Here is a 12,359-nt window from a genome sequence, read left to right as displayed (position 1 = left end):
GGTGCGCGCGTGAGCGTTTCACACCTGACTACTACGCGAGTCGTACGAGCGACCGTCGCGACGTCGGAAGACGACGCTGTGCGCGCAGAAAAGCGCGAATATCGCCGAAAATCGCGTTAGGGAAGGCGCGGATTTATCGCGCGGCGCTCACGGCGCCCAGCCGCGCAGAATCGATTTATTTTGTCGGCACGGTCTGCGCGGCGAACACGGTAGGTTAGTTGACCGCGGGGCCGAGCGAGCGCTGAGCTGACAGTAGGCCGGCGACGTCACAGTGGGCCGGTTGAGCCTTCCTTCGTTCGATTCAGGCAGGCTCCTCTATTCGTTTTACATGTAGCAAGGTAAATATTTAGTCGCGGTGTTTCTCCGATTTCGAAAAGAAGTCGTGGCCCAGTGCGCGTGATACGTTTCTTCCCGTCGTCGTTGCCGTCGTCGTCGTCGATCGTCGTCGCGGGGGCGGACGACCGTTCCGTCCCGACGGTTTTTGTGACGCGTGCAGATCCCGTCGTGACGAACGTTTGATTTCGCGTCGACCGTCACCAACATCACGGGGAACAAGATAGTTAGTTAGAGAGAGAGAGAGAGAGAGAGAGTCCGAGTGCGTGTATTTTTGCCTATGGAGAGGAGGGTACGAGCAACATTTTCGCGCTCGTTCGTCGTACGTCGTTTGCCGATGTCTGCGTTACCACTCGCCGTGTCGTAAACCACCGCTGCCGCCGCTGCTCTGCCACTGACGTTTCGTCGTCGACCGCTGTCACCGCTGGCCGTCACGAGTCCGACGTTCGCGGCCGGACGGACCGACAAACGGACGCACGGACAAACCGAAAGATGGACGAGACAATGGGCGAAAGGGACAGACGGGTGCGGGAGAAAAATCGAGAGAAAGAGAGAGAGAGAGAGAGATAACAAGCCTCGCGAAAAGGCGCACTGGTGCGAGAAGGAAGACTCCTCGCGTCGCGCGAAAATGCGCTTTTCGCGAACGACGATCCGCTTTTCGGTCCATCCGCAACGTCTAACGCTGCGAATTCGCGCGCGCGAGAGAGCCGTGTGACGGAGCGCGAAGTGACGGAGAAGAAGAAGAAGAGGATCCTCTTCGTGGCATCCGTGTCTAACGCGTGCCTTTTCGGAGCGCACGCGGAGAACGGTCTCCGAGGGGACACGTGAAAACGCGCGCTCCTCTGACAGCTCGCACCGTGGCGCGCGACGCGTGCACGTCACGTTCGCGAACGTCTCTCTCTCTCTCTCTCTCGCACGCGCGCGTTTCCGGCAGCCGCAATATTATAAATCGAGACGGCGACCTTGCGCGGCCGGCAAAACTTTTTGGCAGCCGCTTTCGAATCTCGCGGCCAATCCCGCGGCGCCGTGACGTGCACACGCGTTCGAAATAGTTCGGCTTCCTAGCGGCGGAAGAGCCTAGCCAGAAAAACACACACACGGCGATAGCTAGATAGACGAGAGAGAGAGAGAGAGAGAGAGAGAGAAGGAAAAAGCAATCTCAGGGTGTACGCTTTTGGCACGGGACGCGTTCGCGCGTGCCGTGACGCTGCGCTACGCGATCCGACGCGGCGCGACACACGTGACAAGTGAACAGTGCAGCGAGCGACGACCACGAGGAGACCGTCGAGGAGGTGAACAACTCGGAAGCGCGCTCCCGTGGCTTCCGTCGTCGCGACGCTCGGCGGAGCGTCGGGCTTGACGACCGTCGCTCTTTTCATCGTGATGGGAGAGAGAAAGAAAAGGGGGAGAGAGAACGAACGCGCGCTGAGACACCGTCAGGTGGACGTGTCGGAAAAGTGCGACGGAGCACGAGCTCGCTCGTTCGCGTATACACGGACGTGTGTTGTTTGAGAAAGGGGCATGCCGCGAGAGTGCGTGTCCCGCCAATACGGCCGGACGAAAATACCTCACGTGCGTCGAGAAATTGACGAGAGGGAAGGCGAGATAGATAGAGAGAGAGAGAGAGAGAGGCACACATTGGGAGGGAAGTAAAGGAAAACGCGTAGGGAGAAGACGTGAGCGGGAGGTCGATTTTCGGAGCGCGAATCGACGGGACGATCGGTGAGCAGCGTCGTCGGATGTGCGAGCAGAGAGGTAAAGCACGTCGGTGCCGAGGAAATCTAGAGCGATCGAACGGTTCGCGCGTTCTCGGCCGAGAGGGAACGCCGGATAGGTTTCGCTTGACCGTTCGCTCTTCGAGCTGTTCTCTCGCGGATTTCAGACGCCGGTCGGAAATTCTCGCGAAAATTTGCGATCGTGTGACTGATCGACGCGAAGTAATTTGCCCGCTTCACGATGCGCTCGCCGTATTTTTTGCCGTTCCTTCCTCTCATCACGTTGTCACGTGTGATCGGAGGAGAATTCGCGATTAATCGGCGAGTAAGAATAAGACGACGGATTCGCGACGCCGCTGGCGTGTCTGCTTCTCCCGTCTCTTTATATCGTCGTCACACGTGTCATTCGCGTAGAGGAAGTTTCGGATACGATCGCTTGCGCGAGTAAGTCGTCGTTGTAAGGATTCGCGGCGCCGCTGTTCCTCCTTCCCGTGCTTATCATTTTCACGTGTGGCTCGTGTCAAACGGCGGATTTGCGCCGAGGAGATTTCACGGTCGACTCACGCGAATAAGTTGACGAATCTACGATGTCCCTTCGTTCTTTTCACTCGCGTCTTTCATCTCGGATCGTCGTTGTTTTTCCGCTGTCGCGCCAAACAACGTGCTTCCGCGTGAATTTTCTGCCGTTTGCCCTTCACGGCGTCCTTCTCCGCTTTAATTAGCCGAATTCGTCGCGAAAGATCTCAACATAAGTGTGTCACCCAATCCGGCGCGTGGCATAACAGCGGCACGCACGTTCCGTGATCAAATCCCGACCGCTGCCGCAGCTACCGCCGTTCGAATCTTTCACTGAAATCGGCCTCCGTTTCCAGCTGATTTGCTTAACAACTCTGACATTTCGTGCGTACGTCGGAACGCACCTCCCCCACGTGAAAACATGCGTCGGTGTGTCATCATCGCTCGTAGCCTTAGGCTCGCGAATTGCGAGACGCGATGGAAATCGGAACGTTGCGTTTTTCCCGCGGGAAGAAATTGCATTTTCGGCGGATACCGCGACCATCATCCCCATGAGCTAATGTTCCGATGTCACTCTAACCGACATAGATCAGGTGAAAGACGTTGCCGAGGAAAGTTATCGGGATTGTCGATGTTTGTTCAGATGAGTCCATTTCTCTTTTTTTCGTTGTTCAGAGAGAGAGAGAGAGAGAGAGAGAGAGAGAGACAGACGCGATTTAGAACTACTTTGAACGTATCCGCATTTCTCGGCGGGGGGCAATATTTCGGCTCTCTATTCGTATTTCGCTGAGACCGTCAAAATATCCCCCCGGACATTCCCGCGCGTCTTCACGTCCGGAAAATTCACGCCTTCCACGTCGCAGCGCGACGCGTCCCGTCGCCCGTATATTCTTACCGTTTCGTCCTAACGCGTACAGCGATAATAGCGTTTCCGCGATCGACTCTCGCCTTGACAGAGACAGACCGCGTGACGTATCGCTCGCGATGCGGCACCGAAAGCTAGGACGGAAATACCGACGACGGCGACGACGACGCTTCGTTCCTACGGCGCGGCCCTCGCGCCGCGCAGTCTGTCTTCGTCAGGGAGCTCTGCATCCGATATTCGCGCGTGTGTCACGTACGGACGTACGCGGGAGACGTCGGATTTTGCCGTGAACCTCGATAGTGAGGCCCCCGCGATACCGCCGAATTCCGTTTCTCCGCGCAAAACATGCGGCGGATTAGCCCGACGATAATTCTTGTCGCGAACTCGCACCGTCCGCGCGAGACGTCGTGCGGTTGTAGCGTATTCGAGACGCGCTGCTACCGAATTTCCTTTTTTCTTTCCCGCAAAACGATTCGAACTCTCATCGATCTATCGGCTTGACATTTGATAATGTTTCGGGAAATTTGTTCTATAATATTCTCCGTTGATCCCTGATCACGATAGCTTTTTAACTCCTTCCTCGCCTGACAAACATGTGAAAGAATATTATAATATATCAAATCGTTTTTAATAACATATATTTCTTTTATTTGCATATTGTGAAATCGAATTGTTTGTAGAGAAAGTAAGAGTAAAAGAGATTGATTAATTTGTTTGTTCCCGTTTTAAAGAGAATCTTTGAATAATGTGCGGTATTAAACAAAATCTCTAAAGTGAAATCAGAGTATTATCATTAAATATTGATCAATAGAGTCACTGGTAGTCATAAGTGTAGTACTGCAAATCAGAAAAATTTCGCCGAAGAATTTTGTTAATATCAGCGATTCTATCAATGAAATCTGACTGCAGGAACAATGAAAAGAGATAATATTTATTATTGTTTCTTTATTATTTTAATCATTTTTAAGGCGTTGTCAGTGATTTTACTTCTAAAATATTCTTAATTGATTTAATTTACATTGTGTTTGAAAAACACGCTTAGCCTGTTGGGAGTTAAGAGCTAAATCGAAGTGTTTCCAAAAATTAGCAAATATTTACAGATTGTCGCTGAAATACTGTTTTACTGATACAATCAATGACATTTTCACAGATTCGATTTAAAAGAAAACGAGTGCATTAAAAATATTAGAAAAAAAAAATATTTTTTTATATAAAGAGATAAAGAAAGAAGAGTTAGGAAAGGGATGGGGATTGGAGGAAAGAAGAACGAATTCGCAATTAATAAATCTCACGAAAAAATAATACTCGATGCGTATCGCGGGCGCGCTTCTTTCGGCAATACAGCCCTGCGCTCTAAGCAGCATAGACATTTGACGTTTCGCGAAGGTCGCGTGTTCACACACACACACACACACACGCGCGCGCGCACATACGCACACTCTTTCCCTCTCTACCGTTACGTCCGTGTCTCGCCCCCGTCTTTTTCTACCTTATTCTCCGTCTGCCTCGTGCACGCGTAACGCGCCGCGTACGCGTACATAAGCACGTCGCGGCGACATTTAACGATCGTTACGCATTCAATTGTTCACCGCCGCCGCCACTGCCGTCGCTGAGAAACCACGCGCGCGACTTTCCGACAATCGCGAACCGAAGCGAGTCGTAGACTCTCCTTCGGCGGCCGACGAGACTTTCCGCGGCGCGTTATCGGCGTACGTGACATTGAGGATCGCGCACGAGAGAGAGAGAGAGAGAGAGAGCTGCAAGTAACGTACACCGCGATGTTAAACCGCGCTATCGTAGATACCGCGACGTCGCGATGCGCCGCGTCGCGACGTTGATCAGCTGGCGTCGCTCTGTCTCTCTCACTCCTCCGACGCTGATGGCGCGCTCCGCCGTACGCGTAAAACCGAGTGTGCTAATGGGACATTCAGACGCGCGTTAGACGTTTGCTCAACGCGTGTAAATCATACACAGGACGTCTGGGAAGCACGTCGAGTCTCGTCCGAGAATCCGCGATGCGTCGCGCGAATGCGAGCAATCCGTAGACATTTTTTTCACGGCGAAAATAGCCGCGGTACGCGCGCCCGACCACGATCATTTCACGAGAATGATTTCCACCGATTGATTTCACGAGCTATTTCATCAATGATTAGTTGATTGTCCTCGTCTCTCTCTCCCTCTCTCTCTCTCTCGCGCTCTCTCTTAATTTTACAAATTTTCAAGTTTCTATATTTTTTTCGTTATAATGATAAGATTATATACCGTGTCTTTGTATGATCACAACAAAGTTGCTATACTCGTTTTTAAAGTTTTGAAAAACATTCTGTGCCCAATGGGAAAATATATTTTTTTAGTAATTCTGAGGAAATACATTTTTCTATTGGATATAAGATGCATCGCGAAATTCGTCGAAAAAAATGTTGTAACCTTTTTATAACTGTCTATATAAAGGCTGCCCAAAAGTCACTAGGCCATTTTTAAATATAACTTTTTTGCTATTAATTTTTTCGAATTTTTTTTTCAGATTGTTTATATGTAATTCTCGGAAAATAATTATGGAGAAATTCACGACAGAGCAACGAGTAAAAATAATCGAATTTTATCTACAAAATGAACGATCAATTGTGCTAATTCAAAGAGCTTACATTCGTCATTTTCGGATCGAACAACCACCATCTAAACAAGCGATTCTCAACTTTATTATTTTTACTCGTTGCTCTGTCGTGAATTTCTCCATAACTATTTCCCAATGATTACATATAAACAATCTGAAAAAAAAATTTGAAAAAATTAATAGCAAAAAAGTTATTATATTTAAAAATGGTCTAGTGACTTTTGGGCCGTCCTTTATATATATATATATATAATCATTATTTTGTTTTTATTTTCGATTAATACATTTTCTTTTTCAACTGACGCACTGATCATTTTCTTCTTCAATTGTCATCCAAAACATTATTATATAGTTTCTTATCTAATGCTCGAGGGGATTTCTTTTTCTCGCTCGCGCGCGTGTGCACGATCTCTTTCCCCTTTTTCATTCTTACGTGCATTCTCCCATCGCCACATAAATTTCCTCCGCCGTCACGCGTTCGCACTTTGCACTCGTGACCTCATTTTCGCGAGCGGGAGTATGGAAAATCGCACACGGCGGAACGCGTGTCTTTACGCATTGACGTGCGTGTCGACGCGGGTTATCGATTCATAATCATAATCGCGGGAGATAAGAGCCACCGCGGAAACTCGGCTGGTTCGAGGTATTCGCGTCGTCGAGCGATAGACGCTCGCTCGCGGGAGTCTTTGCGAAGACTGTGGAGAAGTCGACGCGTTTCAGTCGCGACACTGTGGATTCGGGATAAACCACCGGGACGACAAGTCGTACAACATCTGCACTTGACGTCGTCCGGGTGGATGCATAATTTGTAAAAAGGCAAACTTAGCCTCTTCGTACCATAGATTCGTTATATTTAATCCAGCGATGATATCGCATTTAATTCATTATGTACGGATCTCCGAAATTCGCGGCGCGAAAAATACCGCTCGACACGCTCGATTGCTGCGGATACTTGCTCGAAAACAGACTAAATTCTACGTCAGGAATGAAACGAACTTAACTAGGTGGCGTTGCACACCTAGCGGTCCTTTTCGAACCGTTCGTTTATTTATTCGCGAAAGTTAAAAGGACAGGCGATAACCTCCTCAGAGCGCCCCGCCGCGCGAAGCCCCGTGTCCGCACGTCGCGATATCGCGAAAAACGAAAAAAGGAATAACAGGAGAAAGAGGGGGAGAGAACTGCGTAACAGATAGCCCGTCCCATTGTCATCAGACCGGACGACTTAAATCAGTTTCCACTGGTCCACGATCTTTTGATTGGCGGCATTGTACAGAGTGATTTTCGATGGGCCACCGTCGGTGGTTTTGCCTACAATTCCGACGTACACGATACCGCGTATACGATCTCTATATATACACACACATATCTATATATACATACACATACGTGTGTATCGTTGATCATTTTTAAAACGTGACGGAGACAGACGGGCGGCGGCGGCCGATTCGAGATTCGGGGTAGGAGATAGAGAGACGTAATGATTGCAATATTCCGCCAGTAATTGCTCCAGTCGGCCGCACTGTTGAAACATCATTCGCGCGCGAGCCGTAGATTTGTTTTCCCTCCCCCTCCCGCCATCCTCTCCGTCGCGCCGCGCCACGCCGCGTCGCGTCGGCCGAAATGTCATTCTCGCGGGATTCGTTTTCTCTTTCCCCGGACGATCTCTATCCGGCCCGACCGTCCGACCCCGAACCACCGCGTATTCTCGATGCCATTCATCGCGGCCCGAAATCGATACGTGCCATTAAATGCTGGCGATGCATTTAAAACGCGCCACGGCCGATCGAGTCGAGGCCACGCACTCGATTAGATCCGCGAAACTTCCTCGTTAACGCCGCGTTATAATCCCCGATCAATCCGCCGCGCACTACCCGACTAAATGGCGGGCTTCGGCGCGCCTGAGAAACAGAGAGGAAGAGAGTGTGTGCTGACATCTGAGATATTTATGGCTTCGGCCTAAGCACCAACGTCACTTAACTTGTACCGTAGTTTAACTAATTTTCTGACTCTAGGTTATATAGCTGCTGTTATATACCAACCAGACGTATCGATACCTTTGTGGCCTCGATATAGTCAACGACCACCGTCAACAACGCGAAACTCGCGCCCGTGTGGTGGCCGATCTTCGCTCCCGAAACGAAAATTTCCTTAGCGCATTTGTTCAATATACACTCTCTCTCTCGCCCGCTCTCGGACATTAACGACGACGCTTTGTCTCGACGCGGTTCTAGGCGAGCGGCCTTTTTCCGTGCGGAGAGACTGATAAGAGCGAGCGCGACGACGCGCGTGTCGCGCGCGCGTGAAAGGAAGCACCGGCAAAAAGCCCACCACGGAGTATTAGTCATTGGTAAGCGAGCGGAGCTTTTTCGCCGTCGTGTCGCGCGCGATTCTCGCGGTCGTGGCCGTCGCCTCGGCTGATTTATGGCGAGCCATCGTTATTTTCGCCTAGCCTAGCCCAACCCGGCCTAACCTGGCCTCGCTTCTTCTGGAAACCCTAACCTAACTTTTCTCTCTTTCTCTCGCCGGATTTACCTCTTTCTTTCGCGTTCCGACTTCTTCTCGCGATCTTTCGTATTCTCTCTCTTGCTCCCTTTCTTTCTCTCTATCCATCTCTGCATGTCCGTTTCTTCTTCCCTCTCTCCGGCTGCATTTCCTACTCGCTTCGCCTTAAACACGGGTGGGAGAGAGGCCGGTCGTTACCACCGGTTAACGATGGCTAGGTGCTACCAGACACCTCTTATCCCCCTCGGAACCTCGTAACCGAGTGAAGTTGCGCGAAAAATACCCGACCGGACTGGAATGCCTTCGTCGCCGGAAGTCCGGCCGTTACGCGTCAATTTCGCCGAGTAATTGACTCGAACACATCCAGATAATATCATTATCCTTGACCGATCGTACACAGCGGCTCGCGCAGCTCGCCGCGGCCTTACATCCATCCACTCTTTCCGCGATAAATTCGCTCACCCTTTCGCTCGCCGATTGTCGCGAATTTTCCTTCCTTCTCTCTCTCTCTCCATGATGCCGATCCTTCTCTCGGATCTTCGACGAAATTCGCCGTGGCCGTGGCCGTGGCGAATTTTCGAAATTCGTGCGGCCGCTCGTCAAGACCGATAATTATTTGATAATTCCTGAGTTTCGCGCGAGCGTTTCTAAAATCGATTTGGCGTTATTCGGTGGCGTTGCAAAAATCTCGCGTAAACAAAAGTTTCAGCTTACTATCAATCGCGTCGAACCGGCCACGGGCATAATAGCGATATTATTCTCTCTTCATTATATTATATTGCCCATGTTGAGCGATTCGATTATTCCTCGCCATTAATTTAACAAAATTTGCGTTACACCGCGCAGAAACAAAGCGTAAATTATTACCGCGATCAAAATTACCGCGCCGTCATTGCGGTCTGGCTCGTTACGAGCCAACGATTTGCCCATTCTAAAATTCATCATTTAATTATAATGCGTTACAACCGCTGTCACTCCGACGATAATCCTGGCTCGCCGCTTCCACTGCTGCCGGCTTTCGCGTCGATCGCGCCGATTCGCATCGATCCGCGTATTCGCCGCTGCCGTCGCCAACTCGCGCATTTCGAGACACGCGATAAACGGGACGTCGGTGTCGCAGGAACCATCGAACGTCATTTCAACGACGAATCTTACGACGGGCTCGCAATCGATATTTCCTCGAGAAGAAGACGCCACCGTTGGACGTTATTCACCCGTATCGTGCATTTACAACCTCGGCTGCGACTTTAAATATCCCGACTCTTCACCTCGAGTTCCGAGTTCCAATTTTTCTATCAAGAAACGCCCTTGAAATTAAGAAGTTTCTGAAAGGACTAATAAGAGGCCGAGTTTGCTATTGGTCGTGCGCCAAGAGGTTCTATTAGAACTGTGGGAACTATAAACGTAGTCGAACGTATTTCTTTTGTAATAGAATTTTTTCCGCTCGGCCAACAGCGACTTGGCTCTTGTTTGATTCTTTATTGATTTCATGATTTTCCAATCAGAGTCAACTAGACATCATTTGTTAAATTTGCGCTGGAAATGACTTGTTCGTGATTCGTCATTTGTTCATATTCCTGAGATTCACGCGATCCGTCGGAAATTTATAGACACGAATTAACAGTCGTTATTTAAACGTTATTTCAAATATTCAAATTTCAATTCAATGTTAGATGTTTTTTTTTCAGTTGAATAGCGTTTACAGATATAATGTTAAATATATTATATGATTTAACTGAAAAACCTAAATCTTATTTTGAATTAAACATTTTTGAGTAGCGTACATGAGGCAAGTTTCAAGTGACCACTGTTAATGTGAAACTTGCCTGTTAGATATGAGTTTTTCAACTAAATTATGATTACAGGTATAATGTCACATATATCAGTGATTCAATTGAAAACCTCAGAGAAATCCAATTCTGAATTAAAATCTGACTATCCTATATAAGTATGTAAGTTTCAAGTAACAACTATTAATATTTAGACTCATATTAATGGTTATTATTTGAAACTTGCTTCAAGTAAGCTACTCAGGTTTGAATTTAGAATTACACAGTAAGAAATATTTCGTTCAAATGTTAACATTTTCTTGTATTACCAATTTTTGACTAAAATTTCAATATCAAATTAACACACAGCTTATATATTGTTATTTTCGTGACGTTAAATCTATGGAAATTAATGTCAATTTATGTCAATTTAGTAATTTGACATTTTCGTATGTCATTTAAAAATGAAACATTATTTTGAGTTATTTTAGGAGATCAACTTTTTTTTAAGTTATTTTAACATTAACATAAGTTAATGTGAGTCTCCAAGTAAGGTCATAAACTTTGATACATGAAATAGTCAAATTGACTAAAATCAAATGTTTCTATTATGAGTAATTTAACTTTAAGTAATTTCATTTATGTGTTAATATAATATGAGAAATGCAAGCAACGCGGCGTAGTGCAATCGATAGACGCAGGACTAGCAGATAGAACGTTAGATCGAGGCTATGTCAAGACAATTTTATAATATGAAAAAAATGTGTCCTTTGTGAATTAAAATGTCAAAATGTAACATTTATTTTATTCTCATCATACAAATATGTTCCAGCAACATTTTTTACAAGTTACTTTAACTACTCTTTCACGTATTTTTTAACTATTCCTTGTGTTATTCTAACATCATTCACTTTAAGTTGAAACAACATATAAATGTAAAATAAAATATGTGTGTCAAATTACTAATATTTTCAATGTGTCAGAAAGTAACACACAACGGATATGTTATTTTAACGCAAAATTTAGGATAAATTTTCTGGAACATACGAAAAATATTAAAATTGGCGATTTATTTTTTACTGTGTATTTATGAACTTTTTAGTAAAATAGTGATTACAAATGTGACATATATATTATGCGATTCAAATGAAGGACTCAAATTTAACTCTAAGTTGACACAAAACAAGTTTCAAGTACGATTATTAATATGAATCTAAAAGAGAAAGACAGAGAGGGAGAGAGAGAGAGAGAGAGAGAGAGAGAGAGAGAGAGAGAGAGATGAGTTTTCCAGTTGAATTGTGTGCTAGTATAACATGTACATATATAGACATCATGTGACTCGACTGAAAAACTTAAATCTGACTCTGAATTAAAATCTGAATATTCCATATAAAATAAATTTCAAATTGCAACTATTAATATAGACTACAGATCCATATTAATAATCGTTACTTGAAATCAGTCTCCAGTGAAATACTCATATTTGAATTTAGAGTTAGAGGTGAGTTTTCCACTAGAACCACGATTGCATATATAGTGTCACGTATATCATGGCTCAATGGAAAAACTCAGTTTTAAGTATAATACCCGTTAATAGTCGTTATTTAAAACTTGTCTCAAACAAGATATTCACATTTGATTTTAGAATTAGATATGAGCTTTCAGTTTAATTGTAGTTATTGATATATAATCACATATATCGGTCACAAAAAGGTTACAACGTTTTTCCCGATGAATCTCGCAACGTATCTCGTTTCCAGTAGGAAAATATATCTTCTGAAAATTACTAAAAATATCATATTCTTTTATTGTACACGGGATGCGTTTCAAAATTTATAAAAAGAAGCGTTACAACCTTTTCGTGACTGACTATATACAATATCATATACAGAGTATCAACACGGACAAAACTCGTGGGGACATAGAACGGATTAAGATGAACAAAATGTCCTATACTATTTCGCGACATTTGCAAAATAGTTAACGAGGAATTAATGAATCTTTAGAAGCTAATAAGCGCACGGGAAGCGATAGACCGGAATCTG

The 12,359-nt window shown here is 46.2% G+C and overlaps 1 protein-coding gene across 3 annotated transcripts in view; it reads left to right on the top strand.

Annotated features, from left to right (window-relative positions):
- Positions 1-263: 263 nt before the first annotated feature.
- Positions 264-12,359, top strand: part of LOC106750675 (zinc finger protein 628-like) — an 81,325-nt gene continuing 69,229 nt past the window's right edge. For all 3 annotated transcript variants that reach the window (XM_014631178.1, XM_014631177.1, XM_014631180.1), the window contains exon 1: positions 264-338. The gene's annotated coding sequence lies outside the window, so the exon portion shown is untranslated. The remainder of the gene's footprint in view (positions 339-12,359) is intronic.

This window comes from Dinoponera quadriceps, unplaced genomic scaffold (genome assembly GCF_001313825.1).
Source record: "Dinoponera quadriceps isolate SergipeBrazil2010 unplaced genomic scaffold, ASM131382v1 scaffold5896, whole genome shotgun sequence".
Classification (NCBI taxonomy): Eukaryota; Metazoa; Arthropoda; class Insecta; order Hymenoptera; family Formicidae; genus Dinoponera; species Dinoponera quadriceps.
This window is presented reverse-complemented; position numbering and strand designations above follow the sequence as displayed.